This window comes from Cricetulus griseus, chromosome 5, assembly GCF_003668045.3.
Source record: "Cricetulus griseus strain 17A/GY chromosome 5, alternate assembly CriGri-PICRH-1.0, whole genome shotgun sequence".
NCBI classification, from domain to species: Eukaryota; Metazoa; Chordata; class Mammalia; order Rodentia; family Cricetidae; genus Cricetulus; species Cricetulus griseus.
The window spans coordinates 159,868,935-159,882,149 of NC_048598.1; the positions used below are offsets into that span (position 1 = coordinate 159,868,935).

General features: G+C 39.2%; 1 protein-coding gene and 1 pseudogene across 7 annotated transcripts in view; one reads left to right on the top strand and one right to left on the bottom strand.

The window, feature by feature from the left end:
• Immp2l (inner mitochondrial membrane peptidase subunit 2) overlaps positions 1-13,215 on the bottom strand; it is an 874,875-nt gene that overhangs the window by 85,192 nt on the left and 776,468 nt on the right. The window lies entirely within an intron of this gene.
• LOC100770296 lies at positions 10,940-11,597 on the top strand (annotated as a pseudogene).

The following is a 13,215-nucleotide window of genomic DNA, read 5'->3' on the forward strand; positions in this document are numbered from 1 at the left end:
ACGGAACTAGAAGAAACCATCCTGGGTAAGGTAACCCAGACACAGAAAGAAAAACATGGTGTGTACTCACTCATAAGTGGATATTAGATATAGAACAAAGGATACCAGCCTACCATCCACAAACCCATAGAAGCTAGGAAACAAGGAGGACTCTAAGAGAGACATATATGGACCCCTGGAGAAGGGGAAAGGGACAAGATCTCAGGAAGGTCAAGTTGGGGGAAGAATAGAGAAGGAGAGCAAGAAAATAGACATCTTAATAGAGAGAGCCATTATGAGTTTAACCAGAAACCTGGCACTAGGGAGATTCCCAGGAACCCACAGGATGATCACAACTAAGAATCTAAGCAATAGTGGAGAGGGTACCCTAAATGCTCTTTATCCATAATGAGATTGATGACTACCTTAAATGCCATCCTAGAGCATTCATCCAGTAGCTGATGGAAGCAGAAGCAGAGACTCACAGCTAAGCATTGGGCCAAACTCCTGAAGTCCAACTGTAGAGAGGGAGGAGGGATGAGCAAAGGGGTCAAGACCATGCTGGGGAAACACACAGAAACAGGTGACCTGAACAAGGGGGAGCTCACAGACCCCATTGGTAAAGCTGGGGAACCAGCATAGGACTGAACCAGGCCCTCTCAACATGGGTGTCAGTTGGGGGGCCTGGGTAGTCTATGGGGCCTCTGGCAATGGAACCAGTAGTTATCCCTAGTGCACAAATGGATTTGGGGGGCCCATTTCCTATGGAGGGATACACTCTCAGCCTAGATACATGGGGGAGGGCCTAGCTCCTGCCCCAGATGATGTTACAGACTTGCATCAGAGGCCTCACTCATACTGGGTGAGGGGGTGGGAGAGGGGGTTGGAGGGGGAAAATGGGAGGACAGGAGGGAAAGGGAACTGGGATTGGTATGTAAAAGAAGACTGTTCTTAATTTAAATAAAAATTAATAAAAAAAGCATAGGATAAATATCTGTGAGATACTAACAGCTGCCTCTGCTTCTGTAAAACTTGCTACTGCTATGGGAAAAAAGACAAAATTGTCTTTTTATTACTATATAGCAGGAAAGTAAGAAACAACTGAGGGAAGTAAGACAATTATCCTGCCCAGCTGTGGATTCCAAGGATGGGTGGAACACACATCTTTCTAATGTCCAACTTAAAAGAAGTTCACCTTAGTTCCTCTTCTATGTAGGCATGCTGTGTTGGCTTTATGGCTACTGTCCTCCTGCTAGCAGTAAAAATAAATGCATTTAATCAAAATTGGAATTGAGTCTAAGTCTCTGATTTCTCCCAGTGGATTCGAACACCACATCACCCCTATGGAAAAACATGTTTTTGCCACATGTGGCTTGTCTTTGTGACTGTATACTCTACTCAGGTGACTCTTCTTAACCCTCAGAGGATAAATTGTCTGGTGCTCTGATAAAGTTGGCTATTGCAAGAGATGTTAGTCTGCCTCATTTTTAGGCCCCACTCTCTCAGGTTCATGATGCCAACTACAGTGGTAAATACAGGAGAGAGAACTCTTTCATAATTTTTCTGTATATGGGGGATGGCAGTCCATGGGCTCTAATTTTTAAAACATCAGGACATTTGTCAGTAATAAAAACCCATCTGTGACTGCCTGATTGCCCTCAGATGAATGCTAAGGGAGAGAAAGGGTGGCTCTGGATCAACAAGGGGCTGATGATGAAACAAAGCTTGCCAAAGGTCCCAAGGTGTCCCTCTGCATTCAGACTCATGTGCCTATAATTGGGAGTGTGCCCCTCCCTTCTAGCTGCAGCAGTTTGGGCAGTGTCTATAGGTATTAAGCCCTACAAATGTGTGAGATATTATATTGCAATAGTACATAGCTGCTGTATAGTAGTTAACCCCTTGTTGGATGTGATCATTGCTGTCATTATTCAGATCAGCTATGATCATCTCTGCATTATTCCTAGGAGATCTGGCTTAGGAATACTCCCTCATGCAGGATGCAGGGGTGTTCACAAGCTCATAGGATCAAGAACCTGAATACCAACCTTAAAAGGTCTCACTTCCATTTTCTAAGTTTATATATGAGGGAAACAATTGTCATTATGGGATCTTTGCAAAGATCTGCCTTGGCTAGGTAAAATTCTTTGGGCAGACAGTCCCACAAGAGTGGTCTTGACAGAGCCCAGTAGTGTGCTGTCAGTAGTTTTCCCAATGGACTCTTTGGTTTTAGTTAGCCATTCATGTTTCTTAGAAGGTTCCTTGTTGGAGTCCATAAAGATGGCTTCACTCCATCCTGACTAAAGGTCAGAGAGTTCAAAACTGTCCTTAGTAAGTCATAAGACCTAAAGGTCTAAGGTGTGGCTACATTAGGATGTTTGGTCTTGGCCTTGGGAGTCTTATCTAAATAACAACACACTTGGTTTGAGGTGTGGTTACTCCTGACCCTCAAGGCCAGATAATGAAAAATTAAATATGAGGTGTGGTTACAGAATCCTTGGAGAATTGAGGAAGAAAAGCCTGTTTGTTCCATATACATGATACCATGATCCCCTTTTTTGGTTAAGATATTTAAGAATGGTGAAAAATAAACTCATGGTGTTCACTATTGACTGAATTACTCTTCTGATTTTATTCTTCTGTCTCTGTTTTTTTTTTTCCTTTAACATCTTTAACTAGCCTTTTCTTTATCTACATTCTCTTTCTCAGGAATGAACTATAGGCAAGTTGGCTGGCTCCAACTGCAGCCCCAAAAAGACAGCTTACCACAGTACCTATCCCCTACGTTTCCCAGAGACTTCTGAATAATGTAGCTGCCTTTGCCCATGCTCTGCTAAATTAAGTCCAATAACGTCACTGGTCCACCTGGCTAGATTTGTGGAATCTTTTCTTAGTTGGTGCTCTCTATATCTGAAGTAAACATATATTTCTTTACGTCTCAACAGCAAAAGTCTTGCAACAATAGCCTACTTGTCCTCAAGGAGTTGGTGTCTGGTTGGAAGATTCAGTTTCCATGTATTGAACCACTGAGAATAACTTAACTCACATAGTCAGGCACAATGCAGCCACAGTGACTTCAAGAATAGCATTCCAATCCACAGATACCTGCTCCATACCCACAAGACCACGGCCAGCTGTTCTGGAGCACCTACAGTGAATTGTGATTCTGGCTATGGGCAAGTTCCATCTTGAGATGGACAAATGACAAAATCACTAGGTGGGTGGGGTGTGAATGCTCACCCCTTTCAGCATTCTTGACTTTGGTGAAGGCTCACATATTATAGTTTCTGTTCTATGTCCAGGCACCCTGATTGCAACTTGGTGAGTGAGTGAGCCTTCCCAGTCAAGTTATCTGGAATCACCTCAGATTCCCAGAGCACAGAGCACTGGGTGGGAAATTCCAAGCTCAGATTGGTTAGAACACCTCAAAGAGGCACAAGGCTCTATGTCCTAGGGACCAACTGCAGATTTACAGTGGTCCCATGTGTGTGGAGAACACCCCAGCTAAGACTTGAAGCTGAGTGTGCCATATTCCTTTCCTTTGTCCTTTCAAATGCACACCACTCTTAAATACAAACACAGAGTTTCTTAAAGTGACTCAAATTTAATCTCAAAGAAGTAGGAACAGACAGATGTAGATGTATAGTGATTTGTGTATTCCCAAGGCAATATATTTTCCATTTAGCAAGGCCTAAAAAGGTTTCTGGTTATCTTAGGGCAAGGTTTCATAGGAGACTGTCAGCATAAAAAGTGGTATGACTAGTTTAAAGGATGTATGTTAGAGAACCAAGGGTTCTGAATAAACAAATTAAATGTTGAACCTTTCACTCTTGTAAGGACTGTGTTCTGAAAAAAATGTCCACAGCTGCCTGGGAATACAATTTTACAACTACTTTAAGTAAAAAGCACTAAATTTACACTGTAATTGGCTGCAAAACAACCAGAGGAATTCATGGTTTCAGACAATGGTAACAAGGATGCCTCAGAGCACTGTTATCCTGAAATCACCTGAAGCAGCATCATAAGCTAATGTCATGGAGTGCTCCACATGGAAGGTCCTGTTCCAACTCTAAACAGCATCAGGCCCTGAGTGCCAGGTACAGACACAGGTTAAATAAGGAACTCTGGCCTGACACTGCTTTGCTACAAAAGCTGTAAAACTACCTTCCTAGGATCTCCCAAAGGGCTGGAAACAAACACAAACAAACAAACAAAAAACAAAAGAAAAAGACAAGAATATTAAAGGCACTCTGAACACCACTGACCTCTGTTTTAGAACAGGCCTGGAAACATGACTCTCTTATGTGAGTCAAATGGATTAGTAATCAAGGGCCCAATGAGCCAAGTGCTCAGCAGCATTTATCCTACACTTTCTGTTTTTCCCCCTTTGTAACTTCTATACTATTCTTCTTTGAGTCCTCAAAATATGACATTGTGAAAAGTGATGCTAAAACACACATAAGTAGCTGCTTAGAATGAGGTTCATGTTGAAAACATTTTCTTCTGTGCTGTTAGAGTCTGAATTACTTGGGCTTTGTGTGTCTGTGGGGTGTGTGTGTGTGTGTGTGTGTGTGTGTGTGTGTGTGTGTGTGTGTGTCTGTTGATGCTGAAGGTTGCTTGAACCTGACAGCATATTGTAGGGGCTCTACAGGCAAGAAAGTGTATGTGTGCTGTAGGACAATATTTCATGATGGTCTATAATTTTACCAAGCCTAAAACCCACTAGTGCACATAAGGGGAAACAAGCCTTTTACAAGGGAAAGGACTTTGGGACCATTGACTGGCAAAGCCCCAGTTATCAACAACAGTTTTGCTGAAAGAGTAAGTAATCCTTGAATGTTTTCAACTTTAAACGTGGGAAACATTATTATTGGTTTAAGTTCAAAGCTGTTCTTAAAGGAACCGTTATGTATAATATTATTCAATGCTTGCTTAAACACTGTTCTTCCTAATTGGAAGTTCTGAAGAATAAAAATGCAATGCTTTGATTTCCCTTCTATTTTTCTTCTTTACTTGGAACAGAGAGTTCCAAATGTAGAGTGAGTGAGTGTAGAGCTAAAACTATGCCTCCATGAAGACAGAGGGTCCCAGAGCATCCCACAAGATGCCAGAGTTGATGAGGAACAAGAACACCACTTCTCTCTGTAATTATACTCTCAGAACCCCAGGCTAACAAAACCCTGGGGTTAATGAAAACAAAACCAACAAGACACAGACAACAAAAACACTCAGGGAAATATAACTTATCAAATAAAGAATGCATAAAACTCAAAAGAGTTACAGCATAATTATCTGGCCAATAAAGAATCATCTGCATTGATATGAAACACTGCATAACGAATGATGAAATCTCTGGGTCATTTATCTAAAATTTGCTCCTTATCCTAGTTAAAACAGGTAACAAAGACATCAATAGTCCATTCTCCAACTTTAGCCAGTACCAACAGTTAGTCAGGAGTCATATAGTCCACATATGATCATATTCTTCAAGGTAGATTCTTCCCCAGGGAAGAAAACACCAATTGGTTATCCAAGATCAAATGGTTAGCCCCCCAAACATACATACATATTTACATATTAACATCACACAGACTGAGCAGTTGTATTTATCTACTTAGGAATACATAGCTACATACATATACATAGATGTATACAACAATTAATGAAAATCAGAGTCCTTGAATTGAAAGACGGCAGTGAGGGGTATATAGAATGGTTTGAAGATAAGAAAGAGAAGGGGAAAATGGTGCATTTATATTACAAAAGGAAATTAAAAACATTACCAGACTATCTCCATTATGTGGTTGGTTAAACTACCTTATGTCAAAGGGAATTTTCCTTTGATAAAATGAATAGTGCTTATAAGGTATAGATTTCCAGAAAGACCATTCATGTGTATCTGCCTCCCATGAATAAGACCCCAGCAGTCAAGCAGCCTATGAGTAGCCTGAGTCTAGAAGGATGTCTCCAGGTTTGGTTCTACAAAACCACTGTGATCTTGAGTAATGCTTCACTACAGATTATTATCGGAGCACCTACATTGTCTGGGAACAGGAGTGGGAAAACTGTGGGATGGGGGAAAGACCTTTACTTATGGAAGTTTCTGGTATTTCACAAGAAAGCTTGACAACTATAAACTCAGCTCAAGAACTACCTTCTTAGTGGAGCATTCTCTTTTTTCCCTCAGGTTGAAAAGCAAGTTATTTATTGCTTTCTATTTCTCACCATAACTGGTGTCATACAAATTGTAACAGACTACAAAAAGATGATAGTTTTTGATTGTGTGTTTTCCTCACTTGCTGTGTGTTTCTTGAGCTTCATCTTTGTAACTTCACCGGACTATGATTGTCAATGTGCAACAATGAATTTGACTTTTGTTTCATGATAGATTTAGGGGTGAAAAACATAATCAAGGTTGGGGCCTGAGTGTCACCTGAAATTGGTGGAAATGTCTCCTATGGGCTGTCATCTCATCGGTCCACCCTCAGTGCTATGTTGGACTTAGGTAGGACCTTGCATCCCTGCATACTTTTAGATATGTGTGACAATCCCTTATTAAGCATATCTGGAAGACACATAACTAAATATGCAAGTTCAACTCTTCTGAGCCACAACCCCACAAACCATTTTTACTATTGGAAAAAATAGGTTGATAAGAATACTAACAAGTAAAATTCAGTTATTTGTGATAACGTGAAAGTATTCAAACCTGTTATTCACACATTTCCTATGGTACATTTCCCCAGAACATACTTTTTAAATTTACCACTCCAATAAGACCCCCACAAATTGAACAGTTTCTTCAGTCAATTAACTTATTATGAGTATTTTCTCTTAAGTAATATTAAAGAATACTGCTGAGAAAGCTGCAGAGCTACAGAACAAATACTGCTTCTGGAATAAGATGTCTCATGTTATACAAACTCCATTCTATAAATATGTTTGGCAGCAGTGCCATTCTGAATTGTTTCACTATAATATGTGTTATTCTGAGGATCTATTATAGTATGGCCTGCAGGTTCACTATATTAAAACTTACAAATTGACAGTTACAAGAACAATCTTAATACCAAGTACACTGTCAAAAAAGACTCCGTGAGCTTTGACAGTTGCATATGCTGTGTTACTTAAAAACTAATAAATTATTTTAATTTTAAGATACCGAAAAGATTCCTGGTGAAAGGCATTGACTTGTTTTTCAGTTATTGTTCTGCTAGTCTGCAAAAGGAAAGCTAACATTTCTAATTGACAGACAGCAGTGAATTCCCACTCTCAAAGCTTCTTGGCAGTTTTGATGGCAGAGCTGGGTCAGGGGGACCATAAGAGTATAATGACTTAACTAATAACACCTGACTTGTCGAGCTACCCAAGGAAGGAAAATGGAGGTGCTCAAAATAATTTGACATCTCAAAGTTTCTCAGTGGGGAAATCTAATAGAGACTAGATGCTTTAAGATATTTAAATGATTCTATTTAATAAGAAAAGCAGAGTTGAAAATTGGTGGGTGTTTTATGTGTGGGAGTAAATAATATGAGCCTTGCAGAAAACAGTGCTTTAAAGGAATTATAGGAAATAGGAACTATCATGCAATTTAGAATATTGCTTCAGAAACATCTATTTCATATCTATAGTACATATTAGAAGTGGTGTTGGGAATATGAGACTAAAGATGGCCTTTCAGAGTACATTTTTTAAAAATCACCATCTTGTTTTTTTTTTAATCAGTGAAGGATTTTATTTTGCTCCTTTGACATTAATATTACAAATGTCCATCTTTTTTTTTTTCAATGTGAAAATAAATTCCAACAGCAAAGAAAAAATTGTGTTTATTTCTTCCGTACTTTATAATGAACTAGGGAACTGGTTCTGAAATTTTTGCACATGAAGCAACTACTTGGTAAAAGGACCTGAGAGAGCCACAGGTAGGGCCACAGATAGGACCTCAGGTAGGACCACAGTTAGAACTAGAGATAGGACCACAGGTAGGGCCACTTCATCTAGTGGAGCTCAAGCCTGTAAGAACCGTCATTTCAGATATACTGGCTAAAACATGCTGTGGTAGGACCCAACAATCTCCTAACTGAGTTTAGCTACTAGGAGGTGTCTGGCAAGTGGCTCTGAGCAGGGTAAAGGTGTGATAATCCGTAGTGTCTACCATGGACAATTTGAAGCCACAGCATGAAATCATTGATTGTGGGATTGGGAGGAGACACCCCACAGTACACCATTAAAGTAGACCCTGTAAAAGAGTGCTATGCAGCCAAATAATTACAAAGGTGTCTTATGGGTTTATCACTTACATTTTAAACTAACCTTTATTTGTAAATTTATAAAATTTAACATGTAATCATATAAGAAAGGCTCTGTTTAACAACCACTCAAAACAATCTCTGAAAATCTAACAATCTCCACCCACAAGCCAGGACCTGTCAGCCCTCATACTCACTAGCCACAACATTCATTTCATGTTGCCTAATTTGCATCAATTTGTTTAAAAAAGTAACAAAGAAACAACTCCTACTGGATAGTCTTATCACTGTTGTGTGGTAATGCAATATTATAAAAAATATCTCTTATATTCTAAGAGACTGGAACTTTGGTGGACCAGAGTTAATAACATATTTTGAGGTCACTTCAGACTACCTTACTGTGTACTCAGTCTACTTTTAAGAGAACAATATAACAATCAACTGTACTAGCCTTGATTTCCCATTAAATCCACTGTTGCCACCAAAGCTAATGCATAGCTGCAATCTTACTTTACATACTCTTCCATACACTTGACCCAGATAATGCATGTGTGTCATTTGCTGAAAGCAGCAGATACAGAGGTTCAAAGCAATCTTTTAAAATAAATATCCTCCATAAATGCTGAACAAAGATTTGGTTGTTCGTTGACAAAGTGATGGTTGTAGTTCTGGGTTAGATGGGGTCAACTGAAGTCAGTGATTTAGTCCCTTATAAAACTCTTTTAAAGATTGGTAGTCTCCCTCATTCCATTCCATGTGATGTTTTCTGTGCTGTTTAATAAGGACAAATAAAGCCCTTTGTTAGGGATAGACACACAAAGAGCCAGACAGACATACAGATACACAGACACAGTGATCCATTCACTCATACAACAGATGGATGGAGAATGAAAGACACAAAGTAAGAAGTAGAGAATTCAAATCTAGTCTCGTTCCCACAAGGGAGAGTTAATCAGAGATGTGCTGAATCCACACATAGTTTTTGTTTTTAAGTAAATGAAATGGAAAGTTAATTCTGATGCAATGATTCTGAGGGATTATCTTCTACTCAAATTTCTTCCTAACCTCAAAGATACAGTGACTACCACAGATACACCATGGTAGAAGGAAAGAAATTTTGGGTCAATGCAGATTGTTCTTAAATGGACAGTGCTGGATCAGTGACTGAGAGAAGAGAGCAGGAGGAAGAGCAAGAGCAAGAGAGCTACTTCCTGTTTGTCCCTGCTTATATATGAGTCTGCCTGCTATGTCACTTCCTGCCTGTATCACAAAACTTCTTTTTACTACATTTTCCAGAATCTTCCTTGACTCCTAGTCCCACCTATCTTGCATTCCTATTGGCCAACAGTACTTTATTTATCAACCAATAAGACAAACATATACACAGAGGGACTTCCCCATCACTTAACCTCTAAGTAGTATCTGCCATAAAATTGTCCACAACATACCCTTACCACCATTAATTCCAGGAATAGCTAAATACATTTTCTAGTACTTTCCACTTCCTGAAAAGAACAAAGGAAAAACTGTTTAGGGGATGTGTTATTACCTTGAAAGGCTTTGGAATACCACAGAATGTTCTCCAGCAGACTAATATTACTTGAGTGATCTTGAGTGTCAGAATTTCTTTCTTAATGGGATCCTGCCCATCAGGCATGGTGATGATAATAACCACCACTTTTCCCATAGTCAGGGAAACAGGGGAGGGAAAGTTCCTAGGGAACTGTCTAACCCACAAATTAGATACAGATTTAGACCTTAAAGTTGATTTTTTTAAAGACATAGATTGGCATCAAGAGAGAGAGAGAGAGAGAGAGAGAGAGAGAGAGAGAGAGAGAACAGAAAAAAAGAAAAATCCACAAAGTGACCATTTCCTACAAACTGTTTAGCATAAATACTGTCAATAACACATCTTATAGTCCTAATTATAGCAGCTCTCTTTTGAGAAGCCTGTGCCTATTTTAGGGCACATACTACTGGCCCCCTCAATGTATGTGTTTAAACCTGTTAAGATATTGCCTTAATAATCCTCCTCAAAACTCGAATTTTGCTTTACAAAAACAGTAATTAATTTTAAGCTTTGATTCTTTATGCTATTGTCAAATTTGTCTTTAACCCATTGGTTATCAATGTTGATGCCTGGGTAAGGACCCTTTGAAGAATTGATGAGGTCTCATCATTCCTTTTTTTCTAGATCATTGTAATTTGAGGGCCTTGCACCAAAGCTTCGAAAACAAGGTAGGTTGATAGAAATTGGTAGTGGGGAAATTAAGTGTACTGATCAATCTCTTTAATTGAATTAGAAGCTAACTCTCTGGATTATTTCTCTATATAGCAGAAAGAAATGGTATTTGTTCTTTTTTTTTTTAATCAAACACTCAGATTTACACTGGTATTAAAAGGGGTTGAGAATTCACCATTGGCAATAGCTGAGAACTACTTAAGAAAAACAGTCTCCATATCTCTGCTAATGTTCTAGAATAAAATCCTTATTAAATTCCAAGAGTACAGAGAAGTGCCTTGTGGGTCCTAGGGATCTATGTCTTGCTTCAACAATACGTGGATGGAGCAGACCCAGGACTCCCTCTTGTTAGCTTCCAGCCACCTTTCAGTCTCTACAGTAGCAGCCTTTGGGACCATCTCCTTGTGGTCTTTGGTTCCAGGGACCAACCATCACCATCTCTTTTTGGATATCTCCATACTTTGGATCAGCAATGTCCTCCCAGGTTTGTCAGAAATATTCCATCCAAGTGGAAGCAGCTGTGAACCACCTGGTCAGCTTGCACCTGCAGGCCTTCTACAGACCTACCTGTCTGGGCTACTATTTTGATCAAAATGACTTGGCCCTGGAGAGTGTAGGTCACTTCTGGTAATTGGTTGAAGAGAAGGGTGAGGGTACCGAATGTCTCCTCCTCAGGTTGCAGAACAATCCAGGAGCAGCGTACTCTTCCATGATGTGTAGTGGCTATCTCAAGATGAGTGGGGTAAAACCCAGGAGGCCCTGGAAAAGAACCTGAACCAGGCACTCTTGGATCTTCATTGCCTGGGTTCTGCCTGCACAGACCCTCCTCATCTCTGTGACTTCTTGGAAAACCACTTCCTGCATGAGGAAGTGAAGCTCATCAATAAGCTAGATGTCCAGGTGTCCAACTTCTGTCGGCTGGCAGGACTACAGCTAAGGCAGACCGGCATGCCCCAGTCATCTCAGTCGAGTATCAGTTTGAGCAGCTCACTCTCAAGCACCACCAGGACTCCTCACCTTCCAAGGTGGCTCCCTCCTCTACTCTGCCCCAGCCATCCTCAGGACCTCGACCTGAACCACCCAAGTCACTAGGAAGTTTTGGAACCGCCCTGCAGCCCCTCAAGTCTTGAACCAAGTAAAACTAAAGCCTTTGAAACAGGAAAAAAAAAAAAAGGCAATAGTATATTCAGAGACAAATTTTTAAATCCTTATTGACTCTACATTTGGTTTCCTCCCAGAGAAGTCTTCCCTCCTTAAGAAGTTTTCATGCATACAATCCTGCCTGCCCCATCACTCTACCTCTTCCCATTCCCTTCTCTCCTTTCCCAGATGGCCAGCTCTGGCTTGTCCTAGATAAGGAATCAATTACTAAGAAAATGTTGGGTCATTAAAAAGATAACAACAACTAAGAGTAGTACAAACCTTACAAACTAACCTGTATTTAAAGAACTTCCCGATTGTACATCTCCTCTAGTGAATGCCTGCCCTTCACTAATCATGTTTCCTCACAGCACAGGACTCTTCCCTCCTAGTTCCCTACATCCCTCATTGTCTGCACTCTCTGCGTCCTGGAGCATAGGCCATAGGAGAGCAGGTTCCCCTCTTCTGTGGGCTGTGGAGCTAGTAATACAGGTTTTCATTAGGGGATAAATGGATTTGGGTAGAATCTTTCAAGAAATGGGGAACTTGATAGAAGTTAAGATTTAAACTAGTATAGCCTTTGTTAACCAAGAAAAACTTACCCATAATTACTCATGATTTCATAAAAACTCACAGAACACCAAGTAGGTAGGTTATATTCCATGCTTGACATTAATGTAACCAAGTCAAATAATAGATAAACTTTCTACGGTCATTTATTTCTCTGGTCTCTTAAACTTTGCCTATTTATTAAGTTGGCAGTGAAGCCTGCTACTATATTTACTTTAATAATGTAGAAAATATCTATATTTGGCATATTGAACAAAACCGTTTGCTGTAGTAAGATGTGCTTCATTCTAAATATTACAAATATAAATTCCGTAATTTTAGACTTTTCATATAATTTTAAAGGAAATAAATGATATTATTTTCTTTTAAACATGCAACATACTCTGTTTTCAAAATGACCAAAACTTATTTAATATTAATATTTTACATAATAGAATTATTTGATTATCAATAATATCAATATATATTTAATATGGATTCACTATATTATTTCTAAAATACAGATACTTTATATTTCATCCAAGACAACGGCACAGAATACTTTCCCAAAATGGACTAAAATATTCATTTTCTTACATTCAAATATAATTTAGGCAAGATATAAATGGAACTTATCTGACAACATGTTATGAATTGTCAAAAATCTTCTTCCAAAATAAAACAGATTCACATAAAATATTAACAATAGTCTGTGCTGGAAATAAAAATTTAAAGATATAATTATAAGGGAAGTCAGCCTACCTAATTATAGCTATCTTAATAACAAAAAGTACATATAAAGTTTCATTATAATTATGTACCTACGGTGCTATGCTATATAGTCCTTAAAATTCTTTGAAAAATTAATAGGCAACAGAAATCAAATTCTCCTTTCCATTAGGTAAGAATGATCACTTCATTCTGTTAACTAAGTCTTCTCTTGAATATGAAACAGGAGATTAGCTTGTTCCCCTACGTCTTTCCCAACCAGTGGTAGGAGTAAGGAATGAGACCCAAGAATTAGTTTAGCCAGGAGCTGAGTCAGCAGAGCTCATGCTT